Below are 23,815 nucleotides of genomic sequence, written 5' to 3'. Positions count from 1 at the left end.
TCCATTCCAGCTTCAGACTGAAGAGGACTCTAGGCATCAGATGTTACAACTTCTCTAGTTTCTCAATGCTCCTAAGGAAATCATGTCTATCCCTATTCATGACATCCTTTTGGATCTTTTAAAGAGAAATTGGGAGCACCCTGGCTCTGTGGCACCTGTTAACCATAATGCAGATGCCACCTATCTGGTTCAACCAGCCCCTGGCTTCCAGAGAGCTCAACTAGATCATCATTCAGTAGTAGTAGAGTCAGCCCAGAAGAGGGCACAATGCTCCAAACCCCACTCTTCCATTCCCCCAGGAAAGGAACAGAAACTTCTGGATGGGTTTGGAAGACGAGTATTTCATGGGTCAATGCTTATCTCTCGCATTGCTACCTATCAATTATACATGACCCAGTACAATAGGGCCTTGTTTACGTAGATTCAGGAATTCGCTGAAGCCTTACCTCTGCAATTCCAGGACCAACTTCATGCCCTAGCTCAAAAAGGTCTAGATGCTGCCAAACATGAAGTATGTTCGGCATATAACATCTTCAACACCGCCTCCAGAGTTTCAGCGGCAGGAATTAGTGCGAGGAGATGGGCCTGGCTAAAATCTTCAGACCTCAGACCAGAAAAACAAGACAGGTTAGCTGACTTGCCCTGTGCTGGGGATAATCTTTTTGGAGAAAAGATTCAAGAAGCAGTGGCGCAACTGAAGGACCACCAAGAGACTCTGCACCAGCTCTCCTTACTGCCTTCTGATCTCTCTTCCTCTTCCAAACGTTCTTTTAGAAGAGACTCCAAGAGGCATTTCTACCGGCAAAGGAGATTCTATCCCCCGGCGTCCAGAGCTAGAGTTTCTAAGCCTTACCAAAAAGGCCAATCCAAGCAACCTCGAGTACAGAAGTCACAGCCAGCCTCCCAGCCAGGTCCAGCCTCTGGCTTTTGACTCCTTCCTAGAGAGCAGTACCCAGCCTCCACTTCTGACTATCCCTGTCGGAGGCCGGTTGTGCCACTTCTCCAAACCATGGCACACTATCACCACAGATCAGTGGATACTCGCCATAATAACCCAAGGTTACCACCTCTGCTTTCTCTCTGTTCCACCGGATTCCCCACCTCGGCTGATGTGGGGAACATCCGACCACTCACCACTCCTGAAACAGGAGGTCTCCCTCCTCCTCCAGTCCCGAGCAATAGAGCCGGTGCCCCTCTCCCAACAGGGGCAGCGGTTCTATTCCCGATATTTCCTGATACCAAAAAAGTCAGGTGGTGTTCGCCCAATACTGGACCTTCGCACTTTAAACAAATACCTACAAATAGAAAAGTTCAAGATGGTGACCTTGGGTTCTCTTCTTCCCCTTCTCCAAAGGGAAGAATGGCTCTGCTCTCTAGACCTCTAGGACGCCTACATGCACATTTCCATCACTCCGTCACATCGCAGATTCTTGTGGTTCCTAGTAGGCCCAAAACACTTCCAATATCGAGTGTTACCATTTGGCCTAGCATCTGCTCCACGAGTCTTCACCAAGTGCCTTGTACTGGTAGCTGCCTTTCTCAGGAGTCAGTGTCCACGTCTACCCCTATCTCGAAGATTGGTTGATCAGGGCTCCTACTCAGCAAGCTGCACTGACGTCTCTAAGTCATTTCCAGGTTAAAGCACTTAAGCCTTAACCCGTTACTCAGTTGTATCTCTCTATGATTATTCTTCTGCCTTTATCTTTCTTCCAGCTTGTTTAAGCCTCCAAGTTTTCCATTTCCTTGTTGATTGTAACTTTGACTTATTCCTTTCGTTTGTTATCTTTTGTTTACCAGAATTGTTACCCCAGTTTTTCCTTTGTTAAATGTAAACCGATCCGATATGGTTATTTACTATGAAGGTCGGTATAAAAAACTGTTAAAATAAATAAATAAATAAGTCTCACGTGCCATACCCTGAGCTCCCTAAGGTTTCTCTTAAACTATCCAATATCCAGGCTAGTTCTCTCTCAAACCCTATCGTTCATAGGGGTCGACGGACACTTTAAAAGCGAAAGCCTTCCTACCTCAGGATCGAGCTTTCATTCTCACCTCTCTGGCCCATCAACTGCAGTCTCGACGACAGTCGACTGCTCGTCACTTTCTGATCTTACTGGGTCATATGGCCTCCTCAGTGCATGTCACTCCCATGGCCTGCCTGGCCATGAGAGTAATGCAGTTGACTCTAAAATCGCAGGGGATTCAGTCTTCCCAGCCAATGTCCACTATTGTTCACATCACGAACCAGCTCCGCTTATCGCTGGCTTGGTGAATAAACCAATCCAATCTGCTTCAAGGCCTTCCATTTCAGGCTCCAGAACCTCAAATAACCTTGACAACAGATACCTCCAACCTTGGCTGGGATGCACATGTTTCAAACCTGCAAACTCAGGGCATTTGGTCTCCAGAGGAAGCCAAACACCAAATATATTTCTTGGAGCTTCGTGCAATCAGGTCATCCTGATTCAAACAGAAAGCCAGGTGGCCATGTGGTACATCAACAAGCAAGGGGGAACGGGCTCCTACACCCTGTGTCAGGAAGCTGCACAGATATGGGCAGAAACCCTTTCCCACTCGATGTACCTCAGGGCCACCTACTTGCCAGGAGTGGACAATGTGTTGGCAAACAAGCTGAGTCGCACTTTTCAACCGCACTAGTGGTCCCTCAACCCCACTGTAGCGGACTCAATATTCCAATGTTGGGGTTACCCTCACATAGACCTCTTTGCGTCAATTCACAACCGCAAAGTAGGGAACTTCTGCTCTCTCACTCGCAGCCAACACCTTCAGCCAAGAGACGCTTTCTCCCTCTCGTGGGCCAGCGGTCTCCTTTATGCGTACCCTCCACTTCCATTCATATCGAAGACTCTCATGAAGTTGCGAAGGGACAAGGTCTTGATGATTCTCATAGCCCCTCATTGGCCACGCCAGGTCTGGTTTCCAGTTCTCCCTGACCTATCAGTACACCAGCACATTCCTCTGGGGAAGGACCCGCTTCTGATCACTCAGAACAACGGCTGCCTTCGTCATCCCAACCTCCAGGCCCTCTCCCTGACTGCCTGGATGTTGAAAGGTTAATACTTCAACCTCTTAACCTTTCAGAACCGGTTTCCTGTGTCCTAGTAGCTGCACGAAAGCCTTCCACAAGGCAGTCTTATCGTTACAAATGGAACAGGTTTACGGTATGGTGTACTTCCATGTCCATCAATCCCTTCACTTGTTCCACACCGAAGTTTTTGGACTACCTTTGGCATCTATCAGTCAGGTCTCCAAACTTCTTCTATAAGGGTACATATCAGTGCGGTAGCCACCTTACGTAAAGTTGTCGGATGTATCTATTTCAGTACAACCCCTTGTAACACACTTTTTGAAGGGCTTGCTTCACCTTAAACCTCCACTGTGCCCTCCTCCTAGGCCCTCAACTTGGTTTTGGGGCGGCTCATGAAACTGCCATTTGAGCCTCTCCAATACTGTGATCTCCGCCATCTCACCTGGAAGGTGATTTTTCTTTTGGCAATCACATCCACTCGCAGAGTAAGAGTTACAGGCCTTAGTCACCTACCCGCCTTACACTAAACTTCTGCATGACAGGGTAGTACTCCACACTCACCCTAAGTTTTTGCCTAAGGTAGTATCGGAGTTTCATATCAATCAATCCATTATATTACCCACTTTCTTTCCCAGGCCCCACTGAAACCCAGGAAAACAGGCTTTGCATACCCTTGACTGTAAACGTGCACTAGCATTTTATCTAGACTGTACAGCCCACAAGAAATGCACTCAATTGTTTGTGTCCTTTGATCCCATCAAATTGGGCAAACCGGTGGGTAAGCAGACTCTCTCCTCCTGGTTAGTGGACTGTATTTCCTTTTGTTACCAACAGACAGGCATTCCGCTTCAAGACCGTGTCAAGGCACACTCTTATTTATTTATTTAGCAGTTTTTTATACCGACCTTCATAGTAGATAACCATATCGGATCGGTTTACATTTTAACAAAGGGTAAAACTGAGGTAACAATTCTGGTAAATAATAGATAACAGGAAAAGGAATAAGTCAAAGTTACAATCAACAAGGTATGGAAAACTTGGAGGCTTAAAGACAAGCTGGAAGGAAGATAGAGGCAGGTAGAATAAATATAACATGATACGAATAATTTAACGGGTTAGAGCATATGCTTTAACCAGGAAATGCCAGTGGTCACATTATCAGGGCCATGGTAACATCAGTAGCGCACCTACGCTCGGTGCCACTTGCTGACCATCTGTAAGGCTGCTACCTGGAGCTCTCTCCACACCTTTGCAGCCCATTATTGTTTAGACTAGGCTGGCAGACAAGTTTCCATCTTCGGCCAGTCTGTGCTATGCAACTTATTTGCGAACTGAGGTACCAACATCCTTCCACCAACCCAGTAATGTTCAGGATGCCCTCTACCAAATTCCACCCCAGTTCTTGTGCCTGTTTGCACGTCTTTGGGTACATTTGGTGCATTGCTCAGGCAGCCTCAGCTCGGTACTCACCCATATGTGAGGACTACCATCCTGCTTATCCTGTGAGAAGCAGAGTTGCTTACCTGTAACAGGTGTTCTCACAGGACAGCAGGATGTTAGTCCTCACGAAACCCACCCGCCACCCTGCGGAGTTGGGTTCACTTATGATTTATTGTTTTATTTTTCGCATATACTTTTACTATAAGACGAGAATGAAGGGGGACCCCTGCTGGCTGCAGGGTTGGTGCTATGCTGGGCATGCCCAGTAGGTGCCAGTCAAAGTTCTGGAAACTTTGACAAAAGTGTTCTGTGATTGGGCTCCATCCTGATGATGTCACCCATATGCGAGGACTAACATCCTGCTGTCCTGTGAGAACACCTGTTACAGGTAAGCAACTCTGCTATATATATTCATTTTGTAAAACCTAAAATAACCTCTCACAAACAAGTGCACCTGTTATTCTAAAACACATATCAAAGACAATTTTAGAACATTGGATATATATCACCCCTTAAAGGGAGCAAAGCTTGTGTGAAAATGATTCACCCATACATTTAAATATCTCACAGTTCAAAACATCAATGTTAAGTGGCAGTCAAACAGGAAAATGTGAATCAATACAATTTAACACAGGTGATTGATTGATTATATGTATTGATTGATTATATGTAATCAATTATATCTTCTGATTTTAATAGTCCAAAACTATTCAACTACTTCAATTTCAATAAAAATTGATGAAATTGAAGGAGAAATTGAAAAAATGGAGGACCACGCAAAATAGTTTGACTATTAAAATCTGAAGGTATAATTGATTACATATAAAATACCCCTTTACCTGGGTAAGAAGCCATTTATGTGGGTAAATGGCTTTTGAAAATTGCCCTCTAAAATATAACCCCAACTATCATTTGCTATACATACAGTGGCTATAGAAATTCTGCACCCTCTTCCAAAATGTTCATTTTTTTGTTGCTTTATAGCCTGAAAGTAAAATGCATTAAGCCAGTGCTTGTTTCATGTATCAACATATCCTGCCTCCCTCAACTGCCAAGTGAAAAATATATTCCAGAATCCCTTCAGAAATGAAGTAGACGTAAGTAAAAGCATAAAATAGCTTGGTTGGATGTTTCAACCCCCCAACTTTGGACTTCTGTAGCAATCCTAAATACTTTTAAAGCTGTGATGTAAACAGTTGCCTTCAAAAGTACACACCAAATAAATTGGGCCCCACCTGTGTTAAATTGTACTGATTCACATGATGACAAAATACATTCAGTAGTTCCTGTTGGTGCTGCCTGCTAGGTAGTGCATTTCATACTCCTGGGGGAGTTCTGCACACAAAAACTTAAAAATCTGCATATTTTATATTGGTCAGAATAACACAATTTACATGACAGTCTTTAAGTAATTACATTTTAAATTAATACAGAAAAAAGTTATTACTTAAAGATGCAAAATGTTAAATAATTTCCATAGAAAATCACTGTAAGAGTGTCCCACTTGCTCGCCCTACTCCCCTGACCACTTTACCCTGTCAGGCCCCAACTGCTGCAACTGCCAGTGTCTCTCTGCTCCACATCTAGGCTTAACCACTTCAACTGTATCGCCACTCTGAGTTTGACTCTGTTCTCAGTACTGTTCCTCACACAGGCTCCCTCTGTCCCTCTCTCTCACACACACATGCTCCCTCTCTCTAATGGACATTCATATACCCTCACACAGGCTCCCTCACTCTCTCGCACACACGCATCCCCTCATACAAGAAAGCATAGAATAAGCACAGGGGATTGGTAGGGATTGGAGAGTTGAGCAGTTGGTGTAGATGGGCAAATTAGATAAGGTCATATGGTCTCTTTCTGCCATCATGTTTCTATATTTCTAAATATATGCAAGTGTGATGCACTGACAAAATGTGAAAAAAAATGTTCAAGGCGATGAAGACTTTCTAAAATCACTTTAGTCTTTTTTTTTTTTTTTTAAGCTTTGAAAATGGGTGATTTTAAGTTGAAAGTAAGTGTTGGCGGGCTGCTTTATATTTGTAGTTTTTGCATGATTGATAAGATTTGTGGAGAGTGGGTGGTAAGTGTTGATCACTTAGATTCTGCACAACAGCTTTATCTAGATTGTCTCGTACTGCTTCATTCTTTGGGATTGTTTTTTCTATGTGCATAAACTGGTTTGTGCTGGTCCATTTTCCTGTTAGAATATAAAAATACAGTATGGATGAACAGAAGTAATAGTTTTCCAGTATGCATTTTTTATGTCAAAAGGTACTCTGAAATTGTATTGTCCTGCAAGACATCCAATAAAGAAATGTTTATAAAATAATAAATACCAACATTTATTATTTTCTAAATTAAAGGACAATTTTCAAAGCCATTTATTTGGAAAAGTAGTGTATCTGGGTAAAATGACTTGACTGAAAATTGTCCGGCTAAAAGTGTACACAGACTTATACAGCGTGCATAATTTTAGACAGAACGTAAATAGGTGTTCCTTTGGACATGTTTAGGTTTGGAGGTGGAAACAGCATGCAGACATGACATTTTCAAAATCATGTGCTATTTTACTCCTCCTTGGTTGCCTGCTCAAATAGCATATATAGGTGCTTTTAGTGTTAGTACTTTTCTGCTGCTAATTTTCTAACGGAAACTACACTAGTACGGTGTTCATAGTCTAAAACTGCTCATGTACATTGTAAATAACTTGGGCTAGTAAAAATTGTCTCTTAATGTTTTGTGAGAACATAATACATTTAAAGCCATATTTTCCTCAAGTTATAGTACCCTTTTCACATAGATTTCATCATATCGCAAGTTCAGAATGGAAGGAAAGCATATATAGCTTGGTTAGTTTTGAAAGGTTGTTGGTGATGGTTGCAGTTCACTGTGGTAACCAGTTTCACCTGTGCTTTTTGAAATGGAAATATATTTGAGTATCGCTGTATTTTTTATTGTTTATCTTTTTTTTTTTTTGCATAAGGACCATGTTTGCTAATATTGAAACAATTTTGCCATGTTATTATCTTGAAAATGCAGTGATATCGTTTCCTGGGACTTGACTGCCACTTAACACTGATGTTTGAGTAATTCCTCTCTTCTGATTGGTTTAAAGAGACAAATCAAAACTGAAGATTTGAACTAGTTATGGCATCCATAAGCCTATCCCAGAAGTGCTGCTGCCAGCCCAATATCACATGGCTCTCTGTATGCTCGCTCTAATTGTGAGAGACATGCAGATCAGTATGAACATGCAGAGAGCTGCGTGGTGTTGAGCCAGTGTCAGCACTTTGAGACAGTAGAATAGCCTGCACTGGATAAAGAACACAGATTGGGGGAGGGAGCGAGGAGGGTGTCTGAGGCTTTTGGCAGATTTTTGAGTCTAGAGGTTTGCTAGGGATACTGGCTGGGGGTCCAAGACTGGAGATAGTCTGGCTGAGGGAATGACGATCTGTGACTGGCTTACTGAGGGGTTGGGGATAGACTGGCTGGCTGAGCGGGAGTGGGCGGGGACTGGAAACTGACTGGCTGGGGAGGTTGTTCTCTCCGGCCATACATAGTACAGACACTTCTATTAATAATGCTGTTTTTGTCATTTTCTCCTTTATCACTATGTCTGTTTTTCTAACAGACATTTTATTGCAAAGAATGTACTTTAAGTAAGAATGACATTAGCTGTAACAATTGGCGAGGGGTGCGGAGCTGGAGGCAGAGCTTGGTTGACCCCAACCAAAAAGGTGTGGTGTTTCTCCTGATAGCATCACTGTCTTTTACATTAATTTGTCTGCCTTCATTTAAGTCAGTTATCTCACTCAGTTCTTTGTGAAAATAAGCTAAAGAAAAGATAAAGCAGTAAAATATAATGTAAAATGTGGACACTTCTTTTGAAGGCCATTTATAAAATCTGCCCCATCCCAAATTGGCAGCTTGAGACACTGAAAACTTTTAATCATCCAATTAATTTTACTTTGACAAGACTTTCAGGTCAGAACTCTGAGACTGCCACTAATGTACAAAACTAAAATCATTCTAATATGCTTAAAATGAAAGCTTAAGGGGTATTGAGAGAGGAAGAAATTTCACCGAATGTGAGGTTTGTCATTTCTAAAGTGCAGCATAGTGAAAGCTAATTACTGCTGGAGGTAATTTTATGACTAAACAAAGGCGCCCTTTACTGAGGAATTCTGATTTTCTAATTCTGATCATTGTCATTAAAAAGTAAGAAAAATATTGCATCCTCCTAAAGCTTCTAGTTCCTAACATAACATAGAAAAATAGAAATGACAGCAGAAAAAGACCAAATGATATTTTCAGCTATCGATCATAGTATTACCGGTTTATTGGTAATATATTCTCCTATTTTTCTGAGACTGAATTTTCACACTTAGAAGCCGATACATTATCATGTGCGGTAAAATGGGCGCTCATATTGAGTGCCCATTTCCTAAAGGGCACACATCCATCTCTCCTAAGCACATGATGCTTTATTTTAATGAGTTGCCACGTGAAGAAGGACGCGTTAAGTAAAAATTGTGCATCCTTAGTTCTCAGAAGCACCGGGCACCTGGCTGTGCACAGGTTTGGAAAACGGGCACTCAGTACGAGTGTCCATTTTATCTCACCATCGTTAACTCACACATATATTATACATGCATGCTTGCAGCATGTATATTGTGTGCCCAGAAATTTTTTTTCTATTCAAGCCCTTACATTTTTCCCTTAATTTTAAGCACTGCAAGCAGTAAAACTTAGTATCACATCAGTACTGTCAGAAGAACCACAGAAACCAGTATTTTTTGCGCATTCGCGATATGATTTAAAGCCAACTCCAGAGCTGGCGTAAAATTTCCTGCGTTGGTTGACCGGCAATTTTTTGCATCGAGGGTAATAGTTAATAGCCTCATCTACATAGAATTTACATGTGATGAGTTGTATTAGCCACCTGCATTTTGGATGCGCTAATCCCCTTATTGCACTAGGTGTCAAACGTGTGTTCAACCAAGCGTTAACCTATGCGCAAGGCTGAGCACACTTTATTTAAATCAGCCTGTTAGTCTGTTTTTCCAAAGACTCTTTTAGAATACTAAAACCTGAGGAATAATTCTCTATTTTTTTCATAAATATTACAAACTTTTCACGTGTCTCTTTAGAATTCTAAAAAATATCATCTTTGGCACCTTTATTTAAAAAGTATAGTTGTGAGAAATTGCTTACTGTCCTATGCATAAATGATATGACTAATTGAGTTACTCAATCCTGGAATTTTCTAGCATGTCAACACTCCTTTGTGCATACAACTTCCAGCACATAATATCTATGTAATTCTAGAGGTTAAATTTAGCTTGTAATACCTAAAAGTGATGCAGTTGTTGCTGCATTCTCTAAAGGATCTTCTTCATAACTGGAGAGATTTCTCAAAGTTTTTGATGCTGCTTCAGCTCAATTAACTACAGTAATATACTCCACTTAGTTTAAGAACATAAGAACATAAGTTTCTAAGACCTCTGTATAGGTGTTCCTCATAGTTACATACATAGTAGCATTGTACGCATCAGTGTATAACGACCATTTGGCCCATCCAGTCTGCCTGCTCACACTACTATAGCTACAGACATTGACCATCTTACGGGTTTATCTCCACTGTTATACAAAGAGGCTGACTTGGATTGATTTTCCTGGGTCTAGTTTGGATAATTAATCTATTATGTTCTGTTTTCTAGCATGTTCTGATGCTATGTTCTACTATGCTCTGATCAGTCTGTAATATATGGTTTAGCCTCCTCTCCTTTTCTTTCCTGACATATACTACTCATCACTTCCTTTTTACTGTCTCGGATCTAAAGTTTTTGTCCAGCAGCTTGGATGTCAAGAGTCAAGTCAGCACCTTAGTGGAGATAGTTTTGTTGTGCTATTTAAGTACAAGCTACAACATTTTTGGAAATTCTGGAATCCCTGATAATGTTTATTTTGAAAAAAAAAAATTCAGCCTGCCAGTAAGCGATTAAAAAAGAAACAAAAATAACTTAATATTACCAAGGCAAATTAAATCTCCACTGGTGCTCTGATCTCTGCAAGTTGGTAATGACAATCATTTCATCTACAATCACATACTGAGCTGTATAATGAATGACAGAAAACAAGAGTGTTCTGAAAATGCAAGTTGTGCAAAGCAACAGCAGTCTTTCTTTGAAGATTCATATTGCTTGCTTTATAACAGAAAGCAACAATCACCAAGGGGCAAACCAAAATCTGAGTATTAATGGGGCAAACAGAGAGCCCAGACTGGAGATAGGATGATCCAAAGATTATATGAACATAAAGATTCAGAGCCTTTAAATTTAGGCATTAAATGGCTGAAATATACACCCAAGCACCAAAATGACAGCTAAGGATTTAAGACCCAAAATTTGTTTAATTCATTTTTGGCTGAAACACAAATTTAGCACATTCATTCCAAAATATCCATTTATTCCATTTATTTTTGGAAGTTTATGCATATAAATGCAGATTTCAAAATTTAAAATAGTATTTTATGCATAAAATGTACTTAGGGGTAGATTTAATAATTTTGCGCGAGCACGTACTTTTGTTCTCGCACCAGGCGCGAACAAAAGTATGCTGGATTTTATAAGATACGCGCGTATCTTATAAAATCCGGGGTCGGCGCGCACAAGGGGGTGCACATTTGTGCAACCTGCGCGCGCCGAGTCTGGCGCACGTTGCCTGTTCCCTCCGAGGCCGCTCCGAAATCGGAGCGGCCTCGGAGGGAACTTTCCTTCGCCCTCCCTCCACCTTCCCCTACCTAACCCACCCCCACGGCCCTATCTAAACCCCCCCCTACCTTTGTTGCCAGATTAATCTGCGCGCACCAGCAGGCTGCTGGCGCGCCATCACCCAACCCGGGGGCTGGTTCGGAGGCCTTGACCACATCCCCGGGCTGGCGCCACGCCCCCGGTCCCGCCCCGAACTGACCCTGGTCCCGCCCCCAGACACTCCCCCACCCCTTTTACGAAGCCCCAGGACTTGCGCGCGCCGGCGGTCTATGCAAAATAGGCGCGCCGGCGCGCAGGGCATTAAAAATCCGGCCCAAAGATTTTATGAGTATAAAAAATCTACACGCACAAACCTCCGAAGACAAATGGAACAAATTCCTAATGATAGTTATTGATTGTTGCTAAGAAGTCCGATCTCCAGATGATAAAGTTACAAAGTGAAACTTCAAATTCCTACAACATTTTCAGATAAGAATTGACCTTGGTGAAACCCATTATTTCAGTGATTCTTCCGAGAACTCCATTGGGAGCCAATTTGAGTTGAAAAAGGAGATTGAACATAAGAATTGCCATACTGGGTCAGACAGAGGGTCTTTCAAGCCTACTGTCCTGTTTCCAACAGTGATCAAGCCAGGTCACAAGTAACTGACAAGATCCCAAAGAGTAAATAGATCCCATGCTGCTATCGCACATGGCTATTCCCTACCAGATGAATTTTCAGAGTTGTGTGTATAGAAATCAGCATATACACGAGCAAATAATATATACTCACTTATATGCTATTTCATAAACCTCAAACTGCATCTGTAAGTAAGGGTACATTAGTAAATTTGCACATGTAAAAGGGCAGTTCAGAAATGTTCTAGGGTAAAACTAACATTTATGAGAAAAAGTTGCTATTTTATAAGCAATTTATGCATGTAAATTTGGCAGTTTACTCATATTTACACCTTTTCTATATCTGGAGGAAGTGGTCAAAAACATCTTGAAAGTGAAATACTGGATTGGTAATCTGAGTGAAATGGGGGACGTTCAGGCTGATGAGCCAAGTGGGTGTCGATGACCTGCAGATGGACTGGGCAACCTAGTAGACTAATTGATAAAACTGGCAATTTCATTGTTTTGCGTATGATAAAAAAAATCTTCCTACTTATACGTGTAAAAGCCAACTTATAGGGATAAATATGTGTAATTTACGCAGGTAAAATCTCCTCGTGTATTTTTAAAGTTAGACGTAAAAATACAAGGTGCTTTTCTGGATAAATCCAGATTTATCTGGCTAAAATTTTAAAGGCAGCACTTAAGCATAGAAACAGAGAAATGATAGCAGAAAATGATCAAATAATCCATCCAGTCTGCCCAGCAAACTTAAGGTAGTAACGGCCACTATGCGCAAGTCACTTCCATATTTCTCTTAAGGGTAGTAACTGTCTCTCGATGCAGTTATCCCCAAACATTATGATACCCATAAAAATTTCAGCTAGTAACATTTTTTTACTGGGTGCTAGCTTCCTTGAAAATGCAGATAGTGTTGCTTGACGTGCTTTGCTTATGGACTTGGTCATAGAAGCTGTCCTGTGCTTTTCCCCTTATGTATGCATATCAGTTCCCCAGACCATAGAAATCTGAGCCCTCTTAGTTGTTGTCTGAGTCCAAGTTCCCTTTGCCCCTTGCCATTGAAGTCGGGAGCAAGGCTTATTGGTTAACACTGCTCTCTACATTAATGGTGGGGGGTGGAAGGGAAATAGAACCAAAAGGTTACTAAGAGCCAAGAGAAACAGATAAGTATGAAAAAAAAAAGTGCGAAACTTGCTGGGCAGACTGGATGGGCCGTTTGGTCTTCTTCTGCCATCATTTCTATGTTTCTATGGTAGTAATCTCCATGCTTTCTGCTAAGGATAGTAACTGTTGTACCAGAAAGTTATCCCCATGTTTCTTCATTTCTTTTAGGACTTGGACATAGAAGCAGTATTGTCTGCAGTCTCACCCTGGAGCGATACAGAGGCATTAAGACATTTTCCATTTAATTCACCATTCCCTTCCTAATAATTCCTAACATTCTGTTTGCTTTTTTGACTGCTGCAGCACACTGAGCTGACGATTTCAATGTATTATTCACTATGATGCCTAGATCTCTTTCCTGGGTGGTAGCTCTTAATATGGAACCTAACATCGTGTAACTACAGCAAGGGTTATTTTTCCCTATATGCATCACCTTGCACTTGTCCACATTAAATTTCATCTGCCATTTGGATGCCCAATCTTACAGTCTTGCAAGGTCCTCCTGCAATTTGCCCTGCTTATGATTTAACTGCTCTTAATAATTTTGTATCATCTGGAAATTTGATTACCTCACTCGTCTTATTCCTTTCCAGATCATTTATAAATATATTGAAAAGCACCGGTCCAAGTACAGGTCCCTGAGACACTCCACTGTTTACCCTTTTCCACTGAGAAAATTGACCATTTAATACTACTCTCTGTTTCCTGTCTTTTAACCAGTTTGTAATCCACAAAGAACACCACCTCCTATCCCATGAATTTTTTATTTTTTTAGAAGCCTCTCATGAAGGACTTTGTCAAATGCCTTCTGAAAATCCAAATACACTTCATTTACCGGGTCACTTTTATCCACTTGTTTATTAACCTCTTCAAAAAAATAAAGCAGAATTGTGAGGCAATTCAGATCTATTAGTTAAAATGTGTAACCTTTCATTAAAATCATCCATTGTTCCTGAAGACTGGAGGGTGGCCAATGTAACCCCAATATTTAGAAAGAGCTCCAGGGGCGATCCGGGTAACTATAGACCAGTGAGCCTGACTTCAGTGCCGGAAAAAATAGTGGAAACTATTCTAAAGATCAAAATCACATAAAATGCTATTGACTATATTGGAGAGCCAAGAAACTAGATCTTACTTTAGATTATGAATGAACCTTGGTGGAATTGGGACTAGCAGGCTAAGGGATTGGCTGATTCTCTGGAGGATATTTTCCACCTCTTCGGGGGTGATGGTTCTGAAGTCAGATAATGTGGTGTTGGTTGGAGGAAGTTTTGATGTTCTGCAGACAAGCAGGCAAGGTCACTAGGGAAGGTGTAATGAAATGTGTTGTCAAAGGAAGAATGTATCACTAGGATCTTGTCCATGAAGAATTTAGCAAAGTTCTCTGCTGTGTGATTTCCGCCCCCCCCCCATGGCGGCGGAAATAGTTTGTGAATCAAGTTTGGAGAGTTTCTGTATTATTGTCTGTTTTGTCTCAGCCAAGCTCATTCAAGTTGACGGGATTGCTGCTTCAAGAGGAGAAAACCCTTGTGAAACTATGGATTCCTAGGTTGTCTAGTTGGCCTAGGTTTTAGCAGAGCAAGGATGTTAATTACTGAAGTAAATTCATTGTTCCTCTGTTGAATTAGAACTTCTGGTGGGTCAGTGGGTGTTAGCATTTTGTTTAGTTTGTATCTGATTGACATTTTAATTAAGGAAAATACAATGTAATGTTGCTGTTTCATGTTAAACTGAACTAAAATTATTATAACTGAGTGTAGATTTTATTAACCGTTGGAAGCACCTGATTGTGACATTGACTATTGATTGATCAGAAGTGGTCTGTTGCCTCATTCCACTTTAGTTTCATAGCAGTGATTAGTAGTGTTAAGAAATAAATAAGCAGTAATGCATGATTGTGTATTGTAAAGAATTTTGATACACTTCCTGGATGTAATATGAGGTAGAAGGCCAAAGGTCAAGTGCCTTAAATTCTCAGGCACTGGAATTTAACACATACCTTTGAGTATGATATAGCAATTAAACATGTTCTGGCATCAAATATTCCCTGGATCATTAGTTTATTTTTATTTTTTTATTTTTAAATAAAATGGAGGTTTATATTTTTTAAGGCTTTATTCAGCTGTCCCAGTCAAAATTTTAATGAGAACAGAGCACATTGTGATGATATTAGACATTGTTGAAGCCATTGGTTGGTGCCTCATATACTGAGTGTGCATCAAGGCATTTTGGTGCTTGGTCATGTGATGCTATCAGAGCAATAACTAACCATGGTTGATTTTTTTTTTTTTTTTTTTAAGTCATTTTGTAGGTAATAGTTTGTGGAGATTTTCTCAGTGGTTATGCAAGTATGACATTTTAAAAGATGTAAAGAATATTGGCACATAATACAATTTTTTTTTTTTTTTTTTTTTTTTTTGGAACACTGTTCACGTTTCTTGTTTTTATTTTTTAAATCTCCTTTGAATCTTTATGAAAGCAAGAAAATGTCTGACAGAAGCTTGGTGCAGGTGCTGTACTAAGTGACAATAGCTTGTATGTTTTTAATATTACTAAAGTGACACTAACAGATTTGTGTTTTCTAAAGTATTTTACTGCACTAATATGTATTGCACTTGCTATGAATTTATAAAACGTTTAACTTTCTTTTAAATTCTCTTTTTTATTGAAAAATTTGACAGTGTTCTTACTGCTTTTTGATATACATTAAAATCGGAACAAAATTAGAAATTATACCAAGGACACTAAAATCATGCTGGTTTAAGTACCAAGAGCTGTTTTTGGCAGGCTTATGCTGTCCACAAAATAGCTATACAAATAATACTCATGTGAGAACAAGAGGACTTTCTGCAGGAAGCCCACTGTTTCCACATTGGTCACTGGCATGTTCCACCCAGTATTGCATATTCCTTCAGTGCTGAATAAAATTTGGAGTTCAAGTGGTAGTGAACAATATCCTAAAGTGAAACACATGTGATGCTATTGCCCTCACTAGCATCTCATTGCTTCTGCTTGAGGATGTTATCTTTGTATTTTACCCTATAACATAGGTACCAGCTGTGTAGGTACGGTTGGTGCTTGAGCACCCTCAGTTTCACTCCAATATCACCCACATCACCTCTTCAGTCTCCTGGACCTGCTGACCTACTATAGCTGAGAGGAGGAAACAAAGTGACCTGGGAGATGGATTTTGATATTGGGGGCACTCATGCACCCATAGTGTTCTAGCAGCTGGTGTCTGTGTCCTGTCACAGATGATTTGCATTAAGTTAGAATCTTTTTCTGATAAATTTTGCTGCAAAATGTTTCTTGCAGTGCAGCATCACATATTTTGTATCTGTTTTAAAATTATATTAGGAATAGTTTCTGTCCTATTAATATCTATCATTGTATACCTAGCATTGAAAATGTAAAATAATTTGAGGTTAAATTCAAATCAAGTGAATTTCAACTTGATTTGAATTCTCTGGGAAAATCAGCCAGATTTTTGTGGTAGATTTAGTGCAATCCGAAGCACATCTGCAAAAATCCAAAGCGGATCTAATGACTTCTGCCTTCGATTTGCCAAAGTAAACATCCAAAGATTCAACACAACATTCAAAAAAGCCTATCAACTCCCTAACAAGTTCAAAACCATTTGAATTTATATAGCTGATTTGAAAATCTGAAACAAATTTTTCAGATTTTATCCACATTTTTCTTAAACTTATATTTGAAAGATTTATATTTGAAAGATTTGTATCTATATATATTTTTTTATCTAGCATCCTTGGTTGTATTGAATGTATTGTAATTATATGTTCCATGTTATATACCAGGGGTTGAGGAACAAACCAAAGAAAACAGGACATGTAAAACCAGATCTCATAGATGTTGATCTTGTAAGAGGTAAGTCTTCAATACTGACAGTACAAATTGCATCACATGCTTGATTTTTTAAAATGTTGCATTCTTCTAAAATAATGTTTGCCCCCCCCCCCTCCTTCTTTTGCCTGTATGATTGAACTGTTCTGCTAGCTATTGCTTTTAATTCAAATGGGATACACTTAAAATTTATTTTTGAATGAACAGAATTGCTGTAGATATTTTAATCTGCTGTAATTTGCCATTTGAATATATCGGCCATAGACTAGTAAATTCTTTAAGTTAAAAGTGATAAAACTATAGATTTTAGCTTTAAAAATTGCATTGTTTATGGCTTAACCTTTATGGCCAAAATCAGTTTCCATAAGTATGCATAACGGAGATTTCTTCTTGCAAGTAATGCATTTTATATTCATACCTTCATTTTAATTATTGCATTTTATAAGTTAAACTTTTGGATTGTCATTGCAAGTAGAATATTTACAGTTTTGACATTATTACACTATCTCACACTGCCTGTTTAGGCTTTCCTTCATAGGTGTTTTATCTCTCAATATCAATATAAGACTTTTTCATAAATGTGTATGTATATTTTTGATGTTGTGTCTGTCTGGATCAGTCTTTCGCTGAGAACAAGCAGGGTAACTCAAACACATAAGCAATGTCATTGAATAGATCTCCAAAAAAGTTTGGAAAGGTATTTCTGGGCATGCATTAAATTTCCCATGCAGTACTGCTTGTAGGGGCTGCCTCGATTCTTTTTTTTGTTTATGGTGACAGTTGAATGTATTTCTCAGAGGGCAAGCAGGATGGTAGTCCTCACACGTGGGTGATATCATCAAATGGATCCCCGACATGGAAGACAATTCAGAGTTTCTAGAACTTTAACTTAGCACACTGATAATGCCCACTCCAGTCTCTCTTTCCACGGAGCTATAAACATTGCGGTGTGAGTGAGCTCACTTTGGCTTTTTAGCCTTGTGGAAAACTTTGCCTTTTCTTTTATTTTCTCGTGTTTTCGAGGGTTTTCCTCACGGTGTTTGATGCTGGCTCTCTCTCGGTGCTTCCCCTTAGTGTTCCTAGTAAGGATTTTTGATGCTTCTGATAAGTTTCCTTTCGCAGACGATTCCCCTACGGTGGCGGTGCCTGCCAGTCATCGACGCCCACCACATCTATTTTGGTTTGCATCCCTTTTATTTCATCCATCGTGGCCATGTCCAGTTATTTGGTGATACCCTCAGTGCCCGAGGACCACGTCCATTACAGACCCCCATGAAACATGTGTGCTCTCCCTCAGGATATCGCATGATGTCCAGAGTTGCCAGTTATGCGCACAGATGACAGCAAAGGGACTTCGTCTTTGGCTCGATAAGATGCAACAGCTCTTCAGGCCGAGTAAGACTGAGTCATTGGCATCGATGGACATTAGAGCTGCACCGATGGACACCGTGCCATTGGCATTGGCAGGACTGTCAGTTCAGAAGGTGCTGTCGGCGGATAAGGGCTCTGGAGACTGACCACTGTCGATCTCCTCCAGGCCAAGGACATTGGGTTCCTCGTCATTGGCCTCTGCACCAGGGAAGGACCGAGCCAGGACCGATCCCCATTGATGCATGGCACCAGGCACAGGGATGCACCAGCTCGTGCCACGATGGCCCCTGAAGCGACCTTGTGGTGAGGAGCACTAATCTTCAATCGGTGCTGGGGGTCCGCAACAGTCTGCACAGGTCCTGATGCCAGTCACCAATCCGCCTCGTGGGTCCGAAGAGGATCTGGCCACCCCTCCATCCTATCAGTCTGTGTTGGCATTGGCAACTTTCGAGGAGGAGCTGAACGGCGAGTCCAGCTGGCGGTGGAACAGGTGATGCAGGGCATCGATCTTTGGTACTGACGGCACCGGAGCCAGTACCATCCGTCCTGGAACCGCTGCTGTAGAAGCTCAATGTGCTCATCAGTGCGTTACCAACCCAGCTGGCCCCATCGGGGCACCACAGCCTCCCCCCTACCGATGCAGTGGTCATTGCCGGTTCCTCAGAGGAGGAAGCTCTGCCCAGGCTAGCAGAAACACCAAGGTCTATAGCCCTCCATCCAGCTTTGTTGGTGCCTGCGCCTAATGCTTACAGTGAGGATGAGGGTCCCCTGATGCTTACAGTGAGGATGAGGGTCCCTATGAACCCTGGGGGGATGATACCTCGGAGTCCTCCTCCAAGGGCTCTGAGGGTCTCCTGTCAGACCCTTCACCTCCAGAAGAGCAAAGGAAGTCTCCACCTGAGAACTTAACTTCCACAGGGTTTGTGAGGGTGATGGCAGAGGCCATCCCATTTCAGTTATTGATGGAAGAGAATGCCAGGCACAAAATGCTTGAGATCCTCCAGTTCATGGAGCCACCTAAGGAAATCATGGCAGTCCTGGTGCATGATATTCTTAAGGAGTTTTTGCTGAGGATATGGAAATACCCGGGTTTGTCATCCAGAAGGCTGCTGGATTCGATAAGCGTCAGCTGCCCCACTAGTCAGTGGATGAATCTGCTCCCAAGAGAGCCAAGCGTTCTCAGACACATTCCCCGGCGCCCCTGAGAAAAGGACCACAGAGCGATTGACAATCTTGAGAGAAAAGTGTTTCAGGGGGCATTGCTCATCTCCCACATTGGTCCCTATCATCTCTACATGAACTAGTACTCATGGGATATTTGGAAGAAGGTGCAGGAGGCGGCCAAGCAGATGCCTCAACAGCAGCAGGACAATCTTATGTCCCTAGTGCGTAAGGGCCTGGAGTGCTGAAAGTACGAGGTCGAGTGACCTACAATGTTTTTGAAGCAGCATAGAGGATCTCTGCAGCAGGAATCGACGCTGGCAGAATGGCATGGCTGCAGGTCTTGGAACTCTGACTGGAGATACAGAAACAACTTGCTGACGTGCCATGTATTGGGGAGAATTTCTTTGGAGATAGAGTGAGGGATTCAGTGGCCCAGCTCCAGGGCCACCATGAAACCCTCCAACAACTCCCCTTCAGCACTCCAGGCATGTCCTTCTACTCTCGGAGGTTGGCAAGATATGGGCAGAGAAGTCTTTCTTTCGCCAGAGGAAGTTCTATCCTCTGCCCCCTCACTCCTGTTAATAGCATCAGGGTTTCTGTGGCTGTCTCAGGCAGCAGAGAGCCCCTAGGCCCTAGCTGGCGCCTGTCAACTCCAGCGATGAGCCTTTGACTGGGTCGTAGGGAGCGTAGGCCAGTCACCTGTCAACTCCAGCGATGAGCCTTTGACTGGGTCATAGGGAGCGTAGGCCAGTCATCTATACCCTGGACCTTGGAACCTCCAGTAAGGGGCAGGCTGCAGTTCTTCGCGAACTAGTGGTCCAGTATATCCTCAGACCAGTGGTTCTTTCCATCATCCGTTAATTGTACCAATTGAATCTATTGGGTGTCCCACCAAATTGCTCTCCGTGCCCATTTTGGGGGCCTATAGTGCATTAGCAGGTACTGCTAATAGAGCTCTCCTCCCTCTTAATGGCCAGAGTGGTTGAGCCTGTCCCACCAGGGCAAAGAGGGCAGGGATTCTAAGCCAGGTACTTCCTGATTTCAAAGAGAATGGGAGGTCTCCGTCCCATCCTAGATTTAAAGGCCTTGAACAAATTTCTCAAAAAGGAAAAGTTCAAGATGGTTTCCCTGGGCACCTTGATCTCTCTTTTGCAAAAAGGGGACTGGCAGTGCTTCCTCGATCTAAAGGATGCGTACAGACACATCGAGATCTTCCCCAGTCACAGGAAGTATCTCCGATTTGTGATGGGAAAACAGAACTTCCAGTACTGGGTGTTGCCGTTTTGAGCTAGCATCAGCCCCATGAGTCTACACAAAATGCCTGGCCGTGGTGGCAGCACAGCTTTGCAGGCTGAGGGTGCATGTTTTCCCTTTTCTGGATAATTGGCTGGTCAAGAGCACATCACAGGTCCATACGCTTGACAATTCGGGTGTTGGAGTCACTAGAGTTCTTCATTAACTACCCGAAGTCCCATCTCGGCCCATCACCTCAATTAAACTTTATAGGAGCCCTGCTAGACACGGCTTGAGCCAAGGCCTTCCTGCCTCGTCAAAGGGCTGTCACTTGTGACAATCATCATAGCAGAGATTCAGCAGAGCCAGCCAGTGTTAGCCTGGCACATGTTGAGGCTGTTGGGCCATATGGCCTCAACCATCCATGTTTGTACAATTATACATGCGCAGAAGCCAATGGACCCTGCGGTCACAATGGTGCCAGGCCACGCAGAACATCTGCGTCACCCCGCCCCTCTGGGACTCATTGTCCTAGTGACGGGCACTTTCAAATCTGGAACAGGGGATATCTTTTCAGAGTCCTCCTACCCAAATTGTCCTTACCACGGATGCGTCCACCCTGGGCTGGGGAGCTCATGTAGATGTGCTCAGCACCCACGGTATCTGGTCTGCTCAAGAAAGCTGTTTAAATAAACTTCCTGGAGATTCAGGCGATCAGGTACACGCTATGGGCTTTCAGAAATTGGCTGTCCTACAAAGTTTTCCTGATCCAAAACCGACAACCAGGTAGTGATGTGGTATGTCAAGCAGTGAGGTACAGGATTGTACCTCCTGTGTTAGGAAGCGGTCCATATCTGGTCATGGGCCCTGCCTATGAGATGGTGTTCAGAGAATGTGGTAGCTGACAGACTGGGTCATGCCTTGGGATCTCACAAGTGGTCCTTGGACTAGGGGGGTAGCAAATCAAATATTCCGCCTCTGGGGGAGCCCAGACGTAGATCTATTTGCCATCCCCTTGCAACAAGAAGGTGCCTCTGTTCTGCTTCCTGTACAGGTCAGACAGCAATCCAGCCGCAAATGCCCTTGCCCGTCATTGGGGCAAGGGTCTTCTGTACATGTATCCTCAGATTCTCTGAGTGGGGAAGACTCTCTTGAAGCTACGCAAGGACAAGGGGACTTTGATCCTCATAGCCCTTTATTGGCCAAGACAGGTCTTTTTTCCCACTCCTAGTGCCCACCCATGTGGAAAGATGCAACTGGGCTGGTGGGCAGTGTTACATTTGATTCTGGATCGAAAGATTTAAATGTGAGCTAAAAACATGGCTATTCAAAAATGCATACAACCTAATTTAAAACATCAGTATGTAGAGATCTACAATAAGAAGTAGGACCAGAGATACTATTTGATGCATGAAAAACAAATTTAACGAGAGATTGTAAGAATCTCAATACAACGCACAGAATAATACGTGAAATTTATTTTATTTCTGTACTTTACGTATTATGTCCTTGATCTTTAACATGTATTTGAACAGTTCAATTGATAGATGTTAAAATACTCCCTATGTAATCCATTATTATTTGCTGATTTATACCTATGAATGTAATTATTGTAAACCATTGTGATCTTTACATGGAGTGACAGTATATAAAATGTCTAAATAAATAAATACTGGAGTTGTCCATCCAGGGACAGATCAGTCTGGGGACTTCACCAGGTCTCATCACGCAAGATCAGGGCAGGTTGCGACATCCCAATCTCTAGGCCCTATCGCTTACCTGGATGTTGAGAGGTTAATTCTGCAACCATTCGATCTCTCAGAGGATGAGCCTCGGGTCCTGGCGATGTTTTCCGTGTGTGTGATCAGAAGGTTCTAGATCCGTTCTCCTGCACCACACCAAAACTGCTTCATTACTTTCTACACCTATTGGAAGCTGGCTTAAAAACCAACTCCGTTAGTCCATCTCAGTGCAATTGGCTCATACCACCATGGTGTAGATGGTATGCCCATCTCTGTACAGCCTCCCCTATGGCCTTTCGCTATGTCTTGGGACCTCAACATGGTATTAGCTCAGCTGATAAAAGCTCCACTGCGCATCTTTGATCTGAAGTACCTGACATGGAAGGGAATATTTTTGGTGGCAGTCACTTCAGCACGTAGGGTCAGCGAGCTTCAGGCCTTAGTGACTTATCCACCTTACACTACATTTTATCAACACAGGGTGGTCTTGCATATGCACCCTAAGTTCCTGCCAAAGGTGGTAGCGGCCTTCCATCTTAACCAATCCATCATCCTGCCAACATTCTTTCCCAAGCCCCATTTGCACCAAAGCGAACGAGCCCTGCACAGTTTGGACTGCAAGCGAGCCTTAGCCTTCTGTCTGGAGCAGACAGAAGCCCATAGACAGTCCAACCAACTTTTTATTTCTTTTGCATTTAAACATTTTTATTAAGTGATTTCAATAACAGAAACATGTACAACAGTCACCCACAGTACATTAAACAAAGTAAAAAAACCTGAACTGTTGAGAGAGAAATCAGCAAATCACAACAGATTTTCCATATGTTAAATAACTGAATCCCCCCACCCACCCACTACCTAGGTTGGACGTTGCCATTGCCAAACAGACACTATCCAGTTGGGTAACAGATAGCATCTCCTTCTGTTATGCCCAGGTGGGACTGCATCTTGGGGGTCATGTCAAAGCTCATTCTGTCAGAGCCATGGTAACATTGGTGGCCCACTTGCGATCAGTTCCCATGGAGGAGATCTGCAAGGCTGCAAAGTGCAGTTTTCTCCACACATTCACATCTCACTATTGTCTGGATAAGGATGGCTGACATGACAGTAGGTTCAGCCAGTCTGTCTTTCTGTTAGAGGTGTAGAACCCAACTCTTCCCGCCTGGGGCCAGTTGTTTGGGTTCAGGCTGTCTCCCCACTCTTACCAACAGCACTGTTGTTGTGCCCATTGGCACCTAATTAGATCTCTGTTTGTCCCCTTTTGTGTTGGGGAGCAGCCTGGAATTAGGGATTCACCCATCCATGAGGACTACCATCCTGCTTCTCCCTGCGGAGTTATGTCTTTCCTAATTTTTCATATATATATATATATATATATATATATATATGTGTGT

At 42.4% G+C, this 23,815-nt stretch overlaps 1 protein-coding gene across 2 annotated transcripts in view; it reads left to right on the top strand.

The window, feature by feature from the left end:
- Positions 1 to 23,815, top strand: part of PHTF2 (putative homeodomain transcription factor 2) — a 393,241-nt gene that overhangs the window by 211,515 nt on the left and 157,911 nt on the right. For both annotated transcript variants that reach the window (XM_029615118.1, XM_029615117.1), the window contains exon 5: positions 16,866 to 16,935. The gene's annotated coding sequence lies outside the window, so the exon portion shown is untranslated. The remainder of the gene's footprint in view (positions 1 to 16,865; positions 16,936 to 23,815) is intronic.

This window comes from Rhinatrema bivittatum, chromosome 9 (assembly GCF_901001135.1).
Source record: "Rhinatrema bivittatum chromosome 9, aRhiBiv1.1, whole genome shotgun sequence".
In the NCBI taxonomy this organism is placed as follows: Eukaryota; Metazoa; Chordata; class Amphibia; order Gymnophiona; family Rhinatrematidae; genus Rhinatrema; species Rhinatrema bivittatum.
Note: the sequence above shows the minus strand (reverse complement) of the source record. Positions and strands in the feature narration are given on the sequence as shown.